Below are 13,145 nucleotides of genomic sequence, written 5' to 3'. Positions count from 1 at the left end.
GTAGAAAACCTGTGATGTTGGCTGCGAAGGTGGAAAGCTCAGGTTCTGTCAGCCTGACTGCGAGGCACGTGTCACACCAAGGAGGGTCCTCGGTGGATGCTTCAGCTGCTGGAAGGCTCTGGGAGGAGCTGAGGGTGGGGTGGCCGTGGCAGTGAGCTGGGGAGAGTTCCTGGACTGTAGGAGAGGGTTCAGCCTCGTCTGTCCACCTCCAACCGGCTCACACGAGGGGTGCACGGGGCGGATGGCTGACGCAGCTCTGCATCCATGTGCCAGCAGCTCCGATCCTGTAGTTTGGTAGGAAAGTGTTACATAAAGTGCATTTCTCAAGAGGGAAGTTGGAGCTAAAGCTCTGAGCTTGGAATTTTGTCCATATATAGAATCATAGAATCATCTTGGTTGGAAAAGACCTTTAAATCCCAGCCTTCCCCTCATCCTGCCAAGCCCACTACTAACCCATGGCCCTCAGCACCTCAGCTCCATGGCTTTGCAATAGCTCCAGGGCTGGAGACTCCCTTATCTCCCTGAGCAGCCTGGGCTGTAAGTCCCTCAGAGAAGAAGTTTTTCCTCATCTCCAATCTCAGCCTCCCCTGAGGAAACTTGAGGCCATTTCCTCTGGCCCTGTCATTCATTACTTGGGAGCAGAGACTGACCTCCCTTTGGCTACAACTGCCTTTCAAGAAGTATCTCCAGAGAGTGCTCATATCTCTCTTCAGCTTCCTCTTCTCTAGACTAAACCCCCTCTGTTCCCTCATACTCTCCTCATCAGACTTGTGCTCCAGCCCCTTCCCCAGCTGCACTGTTCAGTCAGAAACACAGCACTCAAGGTGCAGCCTCACCAGTGCCGAGAACATGGGCATAATCACTGCCCTGGTCCTGCTGGCCACACTATTTCTGATACAAGCCAGGATGCCACTGGCCCTCTTGGCCACTCTGCTGGCTCATATTCAGCTGCTGTTGATCAACACTCCCAGGTCCTTTTCCACCAGACAGTTTTCCAGCCCCCCTGCCCCAGCCTGTAGCATTTCCTAGAGTTGTTGTGGCAGGACTTGTGCCCAAAATCCAGTTCTCCAGGTCTAAACTGCATCTATATATATTTATAGGTATATATATGTACACACATTCAAAGTTTACATTGCTAACAATAGCTGAGCCCTTAACTCCCTCTCACTCTCTGCATAGCAAAGCTGACACACAATATTCACCTACTTGCAGCGTGTCACAGTGCTCACAGTCGGGGACATGAGTCAAACTGCTGGTTTCAACACCCTACAAAGAACTACAAAAGCAGAATGAAAGGGGGAATATCTAGTGCTGCAAAGCAAACCAGCTGGGGACTTTGCCATAAGAGCTGCAGAAGTGTGGTTGCTGCGTGTTGTGTGGAGCTGTGCTTGCCCGTTATCCTCTGGGTGCTGTATATTACAGGTTGTACTTTATGCCCTAAATATATAAACTCCAGTAACCTGACGATCCAGTGACCCTCTTCTGGCTTGGGCAGTGCTTCCCTCTGCTTGCCCTGGCCAGCACAGAGGGAGCCTGAGCAGAGCCAGCTGCAGGGACACACAAGGGCAACTTGCTGTCTGCCTATGTGATGGCTGGAGAGCATCCGTCTCACACCAGGACCAAAGGTGGGCCAGCCTAGGGGGATATTAAATCCGTAACAGTTGCTTCTTGTTCACTTTCACAGGTCCTGCAATGGCTCTGTGTATTAAATAGAGGAGAATAAGCCTGTTTCTAGCAGTGTGAGAGCTTTTCTCTGTGTTCCTCCAAGCAGCAAGGCAGGTCACAGTGTGACTGAACATCTCACGTGTCTTTTCCCGAGAAACTTATTTATTTCCTTCCTGAGAAGTTATTTATGTTGTTTTAACATGAAGGAGGTACGAACACAACCCGCAAATGCAGCATCATCCCTGCAGGAGCTGTGTATTACAGATGCTAGTGCATGAAATTTCTCTGGGCAATAAACTTCTGCTCCTACAGAAGGTCTCAGAAGCCCCAGTTTGCAGCCAAGGTTCCAGGGGATGTGGCTGCTCAGCAGAGAGGGGCCAACACCCCCACTTCCTTCTCTTCCTCTTAATGATCAGTGCCTGGCAGTTGGCGCTAAATTAAGCAGTGGAGGTTAAAAATAGCATCAAGAGCTAATTAAAACTCTTCCGCCTCCCTGGTGTATTGGCCCCAGGTACCTGTGCAGGGGAGGCAGGGCTGCCTGCCACTGCTCTTCCCCTGCCTCAGCTCTTCCTGCCAGTGCTGGCAGCTGGAGTGGTTTCATGAACTGTTTCAGTGTGATAAATGAGAGAAAGCACGAAATCCCCAGAGTGCTGTTGGTATCTCTGGGGCCCAAGGCTGCAGCTGAGTGGGGTGTTGGGCGGGCAACACGTCAGCCGCAGCTGCCAAGGCCCCTGTCCCCTCGGAGTGATTAAACACCATGGCAAGCACGAAGCAGACACCTTGTTATCCAGGAGGCTGCATTCCCCCTTCCCCACTTAGAAACCAGCTTTCCTGCAAAGCCTCCGAGTACTGAGCTGATGGCATAAAGAAAGCAGAGAAGGGCTGTATCATCCATTCCTCAGACAAACATCTTAATAACCCAGCAGCAGTTGTGGCTGCCACTAAATCCAGTTACCGAGCACAACGGCTGCTCCATCTGGCTTTGCTCAAGCAGTCCGGGACACAGCCCCTCACATGCTGCTGATGGGGTCTTTGTGCACAGACTCTCTAGATCTGATGCTGAGCAGCTGCAGAAGTTTGGTCTCATCTTCTCACAAGAAAGGTCTTTGCTTTGTGTAGCTCGTTGGATTTAATACTCAGGTTATGTGAACTTACAGTACATAATAAGCATTTATACATCGCTGGAGATATAAAACTTTCTACTGCCTTGATTTTAGCAAGATTCATTGCCATTTCCAGGATTTAACTGTAAATGTCCCAGTAGACAGGATAGGAAAAAACACCCAGAGCATGGAGCCCAGGCACAAGCAGCATGACCTGGTTGGAAAAGCACAGATGGGTACCAAGGGAGGACATGGGCTGCCTGCCCTGCTCAGCACAGTCACATCCTAGGAATGTTAGGCAGGGAATAAACTCAGCCTCACTCTTTCTCCATCCTTTCCTCTGGCTAGAACCCATTATCAGGTGAAACCTGGTCTGTGTGGAGTTGGTCTTCACCTACACTCTGCTCCTGCTTACATCATCCCTTTTACATCATCATGTCCCTGTAGCACCCACCTAGCAGTACCTCTCCTGTCACCTATATGATGGTATTTTCTTATCTGGAAGATATTCTACAGTAAGAACTGTAAAACAGTTGAAACACATGACACTGGCATTGCTTTCCTCTCCAGCCATCCCCACCTTCCTTCAGTAATCACACAGAAAAGGTCAGCTTTGTCCCAATTTCTCTCCTGCCTGTAGCTCACCTCTGAGCCTCAGGAGACGTGCTGCTTCCCAAGCAGTAACTGCAGCATCATCAGGATTTAACATAACTTTCCAAATCACCCAGTTTTCTAGGTTAGATTTGCTGTGTTGCTTCTGCCTGCAGCTTCCAGGGACTCCCAACAGCTACCAAGAATGTTCTCTATTGAAAATAAAGTCAGTGCAGCTCTGAGCATCCCCTCAAGAGCCACCACCACTGCTGAGCTTCCGTGGCAGCAGGAACAGGAGGAAATCTGACACAAGCTGAAGCTGGAGATGGCAAGAAATGACAGCAGAATTGGGTGAGGTATTTTGGCAGTGCAAAAGACAGAGCTTTCTGCTCCTCTAGAAAGTGATGGCATCCTCCCTCACTTGGGAAAAGGCATTGCAGCAGGAGAGGAAGGCTGAGCAGCTGCCAGTCCTGCCAGAGCTTCACTCAGACCCTGGGAAGGTCTGTCTTGAAGACAACAGGCTTCAAGTCATACTTTTAGGTGTGACATGAGCAGGATGTTCACAGACTTGTCACTCTGTGAGACCTGGCAGAGGATGCTCCAGGATTTCCCATCCTGCTTCGTGCCTGGCCCCCGCATTGGCATTTCTCACCTGTCTCCAGTACAGTCTGTGGTGTCCAAATTGAGCATCACCTTGAGCATCACAGCAAGTATTTCCCAAACAGTTAAAAATGTTTGCTTCTGTATTGTATTTCAGTCCCTGGAGTGCTAATCCTTACAGAGAGCTCAGCTTTTCTTGGGATGTGGCACCCAGGGTGTGACTTTGTCCTGAGAAAGAGCAGACTGAAAGACTCCTGCTATCTGCACATGCCTAAGCCGTGGCTGGAATATCTCACCTAGGTTGGCATTAAGGGATCAACCTCTGTTGCTGAATTGTTAATAACCAAACCCACACAGAGACTCTCCTCCCATCTAAACCTAATTTTCTAACTGACACAAAGGGGAGGTTTCTACCCACTCTGCCCACAGCTCTGCTGTCCCCTCTGTCCTGCCAGCAGGAGAAGGCACGGGGACATGGATGTCCACCCAGGACTCTGCTGCAATTCCATGCTCAGGCCACTTCCACCCAACATAACTTACCACACCTCTCTGAGCAGAGATACTCCCAGCCAGAGCTACCACAGAGAAACTGGACATCTGCTGTCCATCTGTTTTTCTATAAGCACTTAATGTCTCCTGAGCAGAAGGCAGAGCTGTGGGGCTGCCCACTTGTAGAGCTTTGAGGGTGAGTGAGGTACTACCCTGGCAGGCTGGAGCCTCTGCTCCCTGTGGCTGGGGATGGTGAGGATGTCACTCAGCACCAATGGATGTGTCTCGAGTGGGACACAGAAGTTACCCACACCTTGGCTTGGGGCAGTGGATGCCATCTGCTCTGCTGCCCAAGTAACTCCCCTCAGTGCAGCCACGAGCATTGCTCTAATGAGGTTTTTCACTGATGAGCAATGACATCTCCCTCATAATAAAGAAAAAGCCACAAGTCCCATCATCCAAAAGGACCAGACACAAACCTCACTCATCTGTGACAGCCCATTTTCCAAGCCTGGCAATGCATCAGTGTGGTCTATCAGCAAATCCCATTTTCCCAGTAAATATTTATAGTAAATGTCAGGAGTTTGTGGCTACAGAGCAGTAAAAATCCATGTGGCTTTGATTCCAAATCCTCTTTTTAGAGCACACCTAGAACCCAAACACCTTTTCATTTCCATGTGATTAAGACTCTCAGATAACTTTTGCCCTAGATTTCATCACCTAGTTATTTTTAAAATGCCACCTTAAAACCCAGGGCTTTAAATCTTCCCATCTAACTTAGGAAAGGCTCCCAGGGCTCACTCCAGCCTCACACTTGTGCAGCTCACAGTTTGCCAATACCATTGAAGCCTCTGTGGGCCTTGTGCATTATTTCCCTCTTGTACTTTATATTCCTTTCCCTCTCCACAAATGAAGATGAAGCTGCAAATGCTGTGGTATGGATGCTGCCAGGTGGGGATTCATTCAGCTCAATGAATATATTCAACAGCTACACTAATGCAGCAAGGCATTGGAGAAATAAATGCACAGAAGGATTTCTGTGCCCTGGATGCCAGGTGGAGCAGTCGAGGGGAAGGCGCGATGGCAGCAGGATGGGCACTGAGAGACACTCCTGTCCTTTGGCTTTTCACGTGGGTGATGATGTGACAGACTGAAAGAGAGCCCCTAAAATCCAGCAGCAGATGAGCCTCTGAAGGGAGCCCAAACACACAGCACTTGTGAAGCCAAAGTGATAGAAACATGAGGATGCTCCTCCAGCAAAGCTGCCTGCCCAGGTCACGCCACCAGCACCCAGTGCTACCACACTAAACTCAGCAGAAATACTCCTTTTTAGTGGAAATACTCCCTTCCCTGTGTTCTTGCTGAAATGGTGCCACTTTCAGGGAAAGCAATGCCCTCTCTGCCCTTCCCAAAGGCTCCCCTGCACCATGCAGGTCACCTGCCAGCTCCAGCAAGACCCCTCTCTGTTGCCCTCTTCCCCATGGAGGTTCAGGGGGAGTGGGAGGGACATGATGGGGACATCGGTGCTGCAGCTCACTCCCACTCTTCAGACACCACCAAGGAGCCTCCTGCTGCTTTATGCCTGACAGTCCCAGCCCTAAAAGCTGCAAAACTCATCATGTATCAGAGGGTGATGAAGTTTTCCCCAAATGCCAGGCCATTAATCAGTAGCTGATCAGCATGTCAGAAACCCTCCCTGCTCACAGCCACCGTGCCTGAAACACCACATTTCACCATCTTCCACAGGCTATGAATAAGTAGCATGTGGAGAAGTGAAGACAGATTCCATGTCCCCATTTGCCTGTTCTTATGGTAACACATGATCCAGCGGGTTTTGGGCTGTTGGGGTTTTTCTCCCCCCGCTCTCTACTTTACTTCACTTAACAACCATGTCGGGTTTTTCCCAGATAGCCTCACTTGAATTTACACTCCTCTCTCCAAGGGGTTTACTACACTGAAAACTGCTGGCAGCCTCTGACTTCCAGCAGATTTTCTATTCTCTGTGAAAAACACACTTCTGTTCCTCAGCTCAAAAGTCGCCGATGCAGAGAGGGATGCTCACAGTGCCCGAGATGGCCTCTGTGTCTCTGACAAAGCCCCGAAGACACGGATTTTTAGCGGCTCCCCATGTGCTGAGGTCTACCCTGGGCTTTCTTTCAGCCAGGGCTCCGGCAAACCCTTGCTCCCATCTCTGAGCGGTGCCAGGGGAGCGAGAGACGGTGCAACCGCGCAGGTAACGCCGGCAGCGCGGCACCGCCGCCGGGGCGCCGCACCCGGGTCCGGCCGTTCCCGCAGGTGCCTGGTCCCCTCACCCCACACCGACCCATCCCCACAACCCCGAGGGCACAACCGGCTCAGCTGCGGCGCAGGGAGCTTATGGAAGATACGGGAATACAGAGCCTAAACGCAGCCGCTCCGCACCCGGCGGCACCTCCCCGACCGCCCCATCCTCCCTCTCCGGCTTTAAACTTTGCGGGTTTTGCACCCAATTCGGGAATGCCTCACGCAGCCGCTCCCAGGACTGCCGTCCCCGTCCCCGGGAGCCGCGTGTCCCGGGCGTGGGAAGGGGCCCGGTCCCGTCCCGCCCCCCGGCACTCACCGGCCCCGCGGGCGCTGCTCCCGCGGCCTCGGGGATGCTCCGCGCCCGGAGAGCCCGGGGAGGAGAGGGCATCACATGGTGCCGGCGGGGACAGCCCACCTCTCCCTCCCTCCTGCCGTACCCCCTTTCCCTCCCTCCCTTCAGCCCTCCTTCTCTTTCTTCATCCTTCCCTTCTTCCCTCCCCCTTCGCTCCCTCCCTCTTTCTCCATCCAGTCCTCCTTCCTCCTCCTGTTCCCTCTACCCTTCCTTTCCCCATTCCTCTCTCCCCTCTTTCTCTTTATTCTCCCACTTTCTAACCTCCCCTTCCTTTCTTCTCCTTTCCCCATCTACCCCCCAATCTGTCCCCAGTCGTGGCTGATGGCTCCAGTTCCCCACAGGTACAGGGGTGGGAGCCAGCATTGCCTCTGCCCCTCTCTGCATTTCCCCCTTCCATCACCACCCCCAGCCCCTCTGTGCTCTCCACCTGGATAAACACAGCCCCTCTGGGGTGGGACAGGCAGAAGCGCTGGGTGGGTTGTGCTGCCCTGGACACAACTCGTGGGAAAACTGACCCCAGCCACCGGCATCAAAGAGATCCACAGCTAAGGACACAGCAGACAATGGGGAGGATGGGAGAGCAGCGAGCCAGCATGCTCGAGAAAGCCAATATGCTGGAGAAAGCCAGCTTGGCAGGGCTGAGACCAGGGCAGGGAGGGAGCCAGGGCTAGAGGAGAGAGGGACACAGAGGCAGATGCTGTAGCTTCTGGAAGTCACAGCCAAATGGAGTGATTCAGCCAAAACACATAAAAAACTAGCAACAGAGCCAACAATAAGGATGCAGCTCCATCAGGGTGTCCAGCAATGGGACACTTCCTTAGATACAGTGGGAAGGACAAGAAGATGGCCACACAGCATGAGAATGACTCCTGCTCTGTGAGCTGCCAGCCCAGGCAGCAGGGCTGAGGGCACCTCATGGCCACCATCACAGCAACTGAAGCTCAGATTTGTACAGTGATTTCTGCAGCAAGAGCTTATTATGTGCAAGGGCTTTGGACATGCCAGGCTCACTTCTCCAGCCAGGTCCCAGCAAGGTGGCTCCCAGGGAAGGCACTGCTGAGATTTCCCAGCAGGAAAACAACAAAAGCAATTTGTTCATTAAAAGTCAAATAATTTCAGTTTCTAGTAAGTACTGGGTAACCAAATCCCAGTGCCCTGGCTAAAACATGCTGCATCTCTGCCCAAGACACCCTCAGTTAGCAAAACATGAGTATCTTAAATGGAACAACTCAAAATGAAGTGAGATACGAGATGCAGAGGAGGTGTTGGTTGGATGGCTTGTTTGAAGCCAGTGGAGCCATGTGCACTGGCTTGTTGAGCTCTGTTTTGATTTACAGGAACAATAGAAGCAAATGCAGATGTGTAAGTTTTGATTACTCCAGCCAGAGGGTGGTGGAGCTGAGTACTGCAAAGCCCCAGTGAGATCCAGGCTGGTGGAAACCTGCCTCCCAGTAGGACTCCAGCTGACAGCCAGAGCACACTGGTTATTTGTCTTTGAGAGGCTGCACCTCTGCATACATTCTTTCACACAAAATTACAGTGGTACTTAAACTGTAGTGAATTCAGCACATTTTCCTGGGCTCATCTCTCAGCTCCCTAAGGAAGAGCTGGCTGGCATTGCAGAAACTACAGCTTTCAGTGTATCCTTCCTTGCAGCTGGAGCTCTCAGAACAATCCCCAAAGGTATTTAGTCCCTCTCAACTGCATTTGAGGAAGTATTGAAGGTAGAAAATCCATGAGGGAAATGGACAGCAGGGAGAGAGCAGGGTCTTGGTCACACAATGGATTCTGCACAGGAAAAAGGCAGTGGGAGAAGTGATGTCCTCAGGGATTCCTGGCCCCACACAGCCCCAGGGGAGAGGAGGAGGAAGCAGCTTCCCTGAGATGGAGCTAATCAGCAGGGAATTACCAATAAAGTAAAAAGCTACAAGAGACAGGTTAGACCTGGATGTTCATCATGTTCTGGCAGGGTACATTATTTCAATACAATAATTGGTTGTTCATCATTTTTCTTTTCTCTATATTGTTTAAAAACCCCAATCAAACAAAGCCTTCATTTTTCTCCAGACAGGCAATCTGCTGTATTAGCTGCCTGACCACTGTGCAGGATTATTTGAATACAATATAAATAAGGCTGCAGCACATACAGCCAGTGACATAATTAACCATTACAGTGTAAGAGGCCCCCAGCAGTCATGCATATAATCAATTAGAAACACACATTGTGGGCTTCACTCTCTTCTCTCTCCCTCTTTGCTTCTATGCAAATGTACTTGAGCTAAAACACTCAGATGGATTTTCCATTGCTGCTCTCACACAGCCAATTCTGCTGTGGCAAAGCACATGCCCAGTGCCAGCATTCACACCAGGAGCATTTCCCACCAACATGCCAGGACCAGGCTACAGGAGGGCACTGGTGCTGCCTCCCCAAACCCCAGACACATCATTAAGCTCTCCTACCTCATTAGCAGCTATCCAGAGCCACATTTGCTAATGGCAAGAAGATGGTGAAGCTGAAGCCAAAACCCCTTCTCCTGGCCAGGAGCTCAGGGTGGCTGTCCCAGGCAGGACAATTAGCACTTTGCATCTCAGGGCTCTTGTGGGTTTTTTTGTACCTAACACCATCAGATGCCATCTCAGCATCTCCAGAGCAGCATTGCCTCCACCTCCTCACTTTTCTCTATTTCCTGCCAAGCCCCCTCCTCCCTGAGAGGGAGAATCCTCCAGGACAGCCACATGTGGGGTGAGTGAAGTGGGGAGGGATCTTGCACATCACAGGACATGCTGCAGCTGTGTCAGTCTTTGCAGGGCTGCAGCTTGTCCCAACCAGAGCAGCCCTGACTGCCCTCTTGCTGATGGAGCAACCTTCCACACCATGTTCAAAAACAGTGTGGAAGCATGAAGCTTCATGGACACCTAAGCAGCTTTTAGAATGCACCCAAGGTTAAGTCTTACTAGTGAGAAGGCATTTAAGCACATTAATGGCCCAGTCCAGAAGCAATTCTTTACAGCAGCTCTCCCTGGGCTGTCAGCAGTGCAGTGGGGTGCTGAAGGCCTGTGTCCTTTCAGTTATAAGTGTTTAATTCCTGTAGGTGGGCCATGAACTGATAGGAAACCCCTGGTTTGCCTCCCCTCCCACTCCTAATTTGCTTTATGCTAAATTGTTCAGACAGCAAATCTGTTCAGCAAACAGCTCAGCATGTGCTGCACTGTGGGTAGCTGCTCCTTGAGTCCATGTGTGGTTTTAGTCCAGTATTGGACCAACTTTAATTGTATATCAGGCTGGAAGAGGTGTTTTGGGCACAGGAGGGGGAAGTCTGCACCAGCCAGGATGGTAGCATTTGCCTGAGGAAAGAGAAGAGAGAGCAGGTAGATGCAATGAACTGGTGACACGATGCTGAAGCTGCTGTGACATGTGTGGGAGGTGAGGGATGCTCCATGCCAGCTGCTTCAGTGCTTGCTATATTTTGTCATTTCGTGGGCAGCACAGCCAGAGGAGGCTTAAGGAGAGGCTGGAGCACAGCAGAGATGTGCAGCAGCCCCGGCTCACTGCTTTGTACAGCTTCCAAGGGTTGGTAACCACTTGCTAGAGAGACTTTTGAGCTTTTCTCTCCATGAGAGGGTATTTGTAGGACAGATTTCTCACTGGATAGCAAAAGTGGCATCAGCAGCCTGAGGTTTGAACCCACAGTCACAGCATCCACTGCTCCTGTGCAAATGGGATGCAAGTTTGGGATGGGCTGCTCCAACTGAGTCCTGCTATATGGCAGGAGTACAACATCTGCTCCTTATCCCAGCAGCAACATTACTAATTCTTTAACTTTTGAGCACTAGAAGTACAAAAAGAGGGAAAACAGCACCAAAAAGCAGCAGCCACTCTCCCACCTCTGGGGAAGATTTTCACATCCTGCTTGCACCAAGACTGAATTAGAGGAATTAACTCCTGTGGGCTGGCGGAGCTGAAGCTCCTTTTGCTGTTTCTCCTGCACATCCCTCTGCTTGGAGCTGCTGCTCGGGAGGAAGCATAGGGAGAGGTGCAACATTATTTTTATCTCTGCACCCACATGCTGTGAGAAAGCCTAAAAAAGAAGAAGTGCAGAGCCCTTGGCAGGCTCTCCAGAGGCTCTGACTCACGGCACAACACAGGCGCACGTGCGGACCGCAGCTACAGACTTCAACATAAAACACCCTCTGCAATCACCTGGGTTTCAACTGAGGTAGTAAAAGCTGAGGATGTGCCTGGTCAGGAGTTTTCCCCCAGCAGTTTGGCTGGTTGCAGCTTTTAGCTTAGGGTCAGTGGGCACAGCTGCCCAGCCCATGGGTCCACCACACTGGAGGGAAGGAGGTTGGAAAGAGCATGAAGTGCCCAAGTTGCAGTACTTCACTGGGCAGAGGGCACGACTCTTCAATGAGCTGCTGTCTGTCACTGTGTACTCTGTTAACCCTCTGCAGAAGGAGCAGAGAGAATGGCAATATAACCCCAGACAGGTCCAGTCTCCAGGACTGGGACCTATCCAGGTTCCTCAGCATGGCCCCATGGAGCCACCTGGGCTGGCTGGAAAACAGGCTGCTTGCAGGATGAGGGATGGCTCTGGCCACAGCAATCAAATTTAAAAGGTCATGTTTTGGAAAGCAGTTTAGACAACATTAATTATTAAAGCCTGTATTAAAGGTAATACATTTCCATGTGATTTATATAGCACTGGAAATTCATTACCAATCTTTTAATGGTGTTAGTGTCAATCAGGCACAAGAATGCCAAATGATGTATCCCAAAGGAATGAGTAATTGATCCAAGGTGTTTTGGGGTGGTTTCATTGCTGGCCTGAGCTCTTTCTCTCCTTCTGCCCTGTTCTTATTACTAATTGCTTTCATAACCACTTCTGATGGATTTCTCCTGAAGTCACACCTAATCAGTGCCTCAGATATGGTTACACTTGTGGCAGAAGCAAATGAACCCTATTAAAAGAAGTGTGTTTCTGGAAGTGTCACTGAAAATATTGAAGCTTTGGTGAAGTTCTATTTGGATTGTGTGGTATACAATATGTGGCACTAGAAACCCCTCCATCAGCCCAGCAAACAGCCACACTGCCATTGCCTTTGGGGAGCAGCAGAATTTTTGCCCCCAGCTGAGCCCTCTGAGGAAAGGGAGCTTCCTTCCCAGCATGTGAATCACAGGCTGTGCTGTGGCAGAGAGAGAGAGGGGTGATTTTGCCAGCCTTGAGTGAGAATAAGACCTAAAACACTTCTAAGCAAACTTCTATTGTGGGGTTTGCCTTGGGTTTTTTTTCTCACTTGAGTATTGCACTTTAAATTGGTTTTGGAATGTTCCTCCCCCTTCATCAGAGTGTGCAACAACATCTCTGGAGGTGGAATGTTGGGTGCTGACTCAGGGACCAGTGAAGAACACTGCAAGTGGCAGCTGGTGTCTGACACCATCACCCTGGCAGCGAATGTGGCAAGTCCCTCGAAAAGGAGACAGTATTCACTCATTTCCCATGAGATTTGCCTCATTTCATACTCCTCCCTTGAGAAAAGGAAGGGACAAAAAAGCAATACAGAAATGCTTGCAGGTAATTCCGTGGTTCCACACTTGCCACAGATTGTTCTCCTGCTCAAATCCCCATTTCTTTGGGCTTGGCATCACTTCGAGAAGGTGACAAGTGACAGATGCAGTTGGGGAAAGCATCCCTTTGAGGACAACCCATCTGCATATGGCAAAAGCTTCTCTGATTTGGGCCCCTCATTGCTTTGCCTTTGCTTTCCATAGTGGATCTTACTCTGGGATTTTTGGCCAAGCAGTGAAGGTTGCATTTGCTGAAGCCGGTGAGATTATAATTACCTTGTGGTAATTAATGCAGTCATCATTTTAGCTACCCCAGCAGCTCTCAGAGGAGATGGTTATATTTACAACTCATGTACCAGGTCTGTAAAAATATTCTGAGATTTCTAAGTCAAATACCCAAATCTCTCAAGAGATGGGGCTGGGAGAGGGAGGATGTGCCTTGAGGTGTGGGTGGCAGCCGTGAGTAATTGGTGTGATTTATCGAGTGCTGGAAGTG

Source organism: Colius striatus, chromosome 18, assembly GCF_028858725.1.
Source record: "Colius striatus isolate bColStr4 chromosome 18, bColStr4.1.hap1, whole genome shotgun sequence".
Lineage (NCBI taxonomy): Eukaryota > Metazoa > Chordata > Aves > Coliiformes > Coliidae > Colius > Colius striatus.
The sequence above is the reverse complement of the archived record's forward strand: the minus strand, read 5'-3'. Positions refer to the sequence as shown.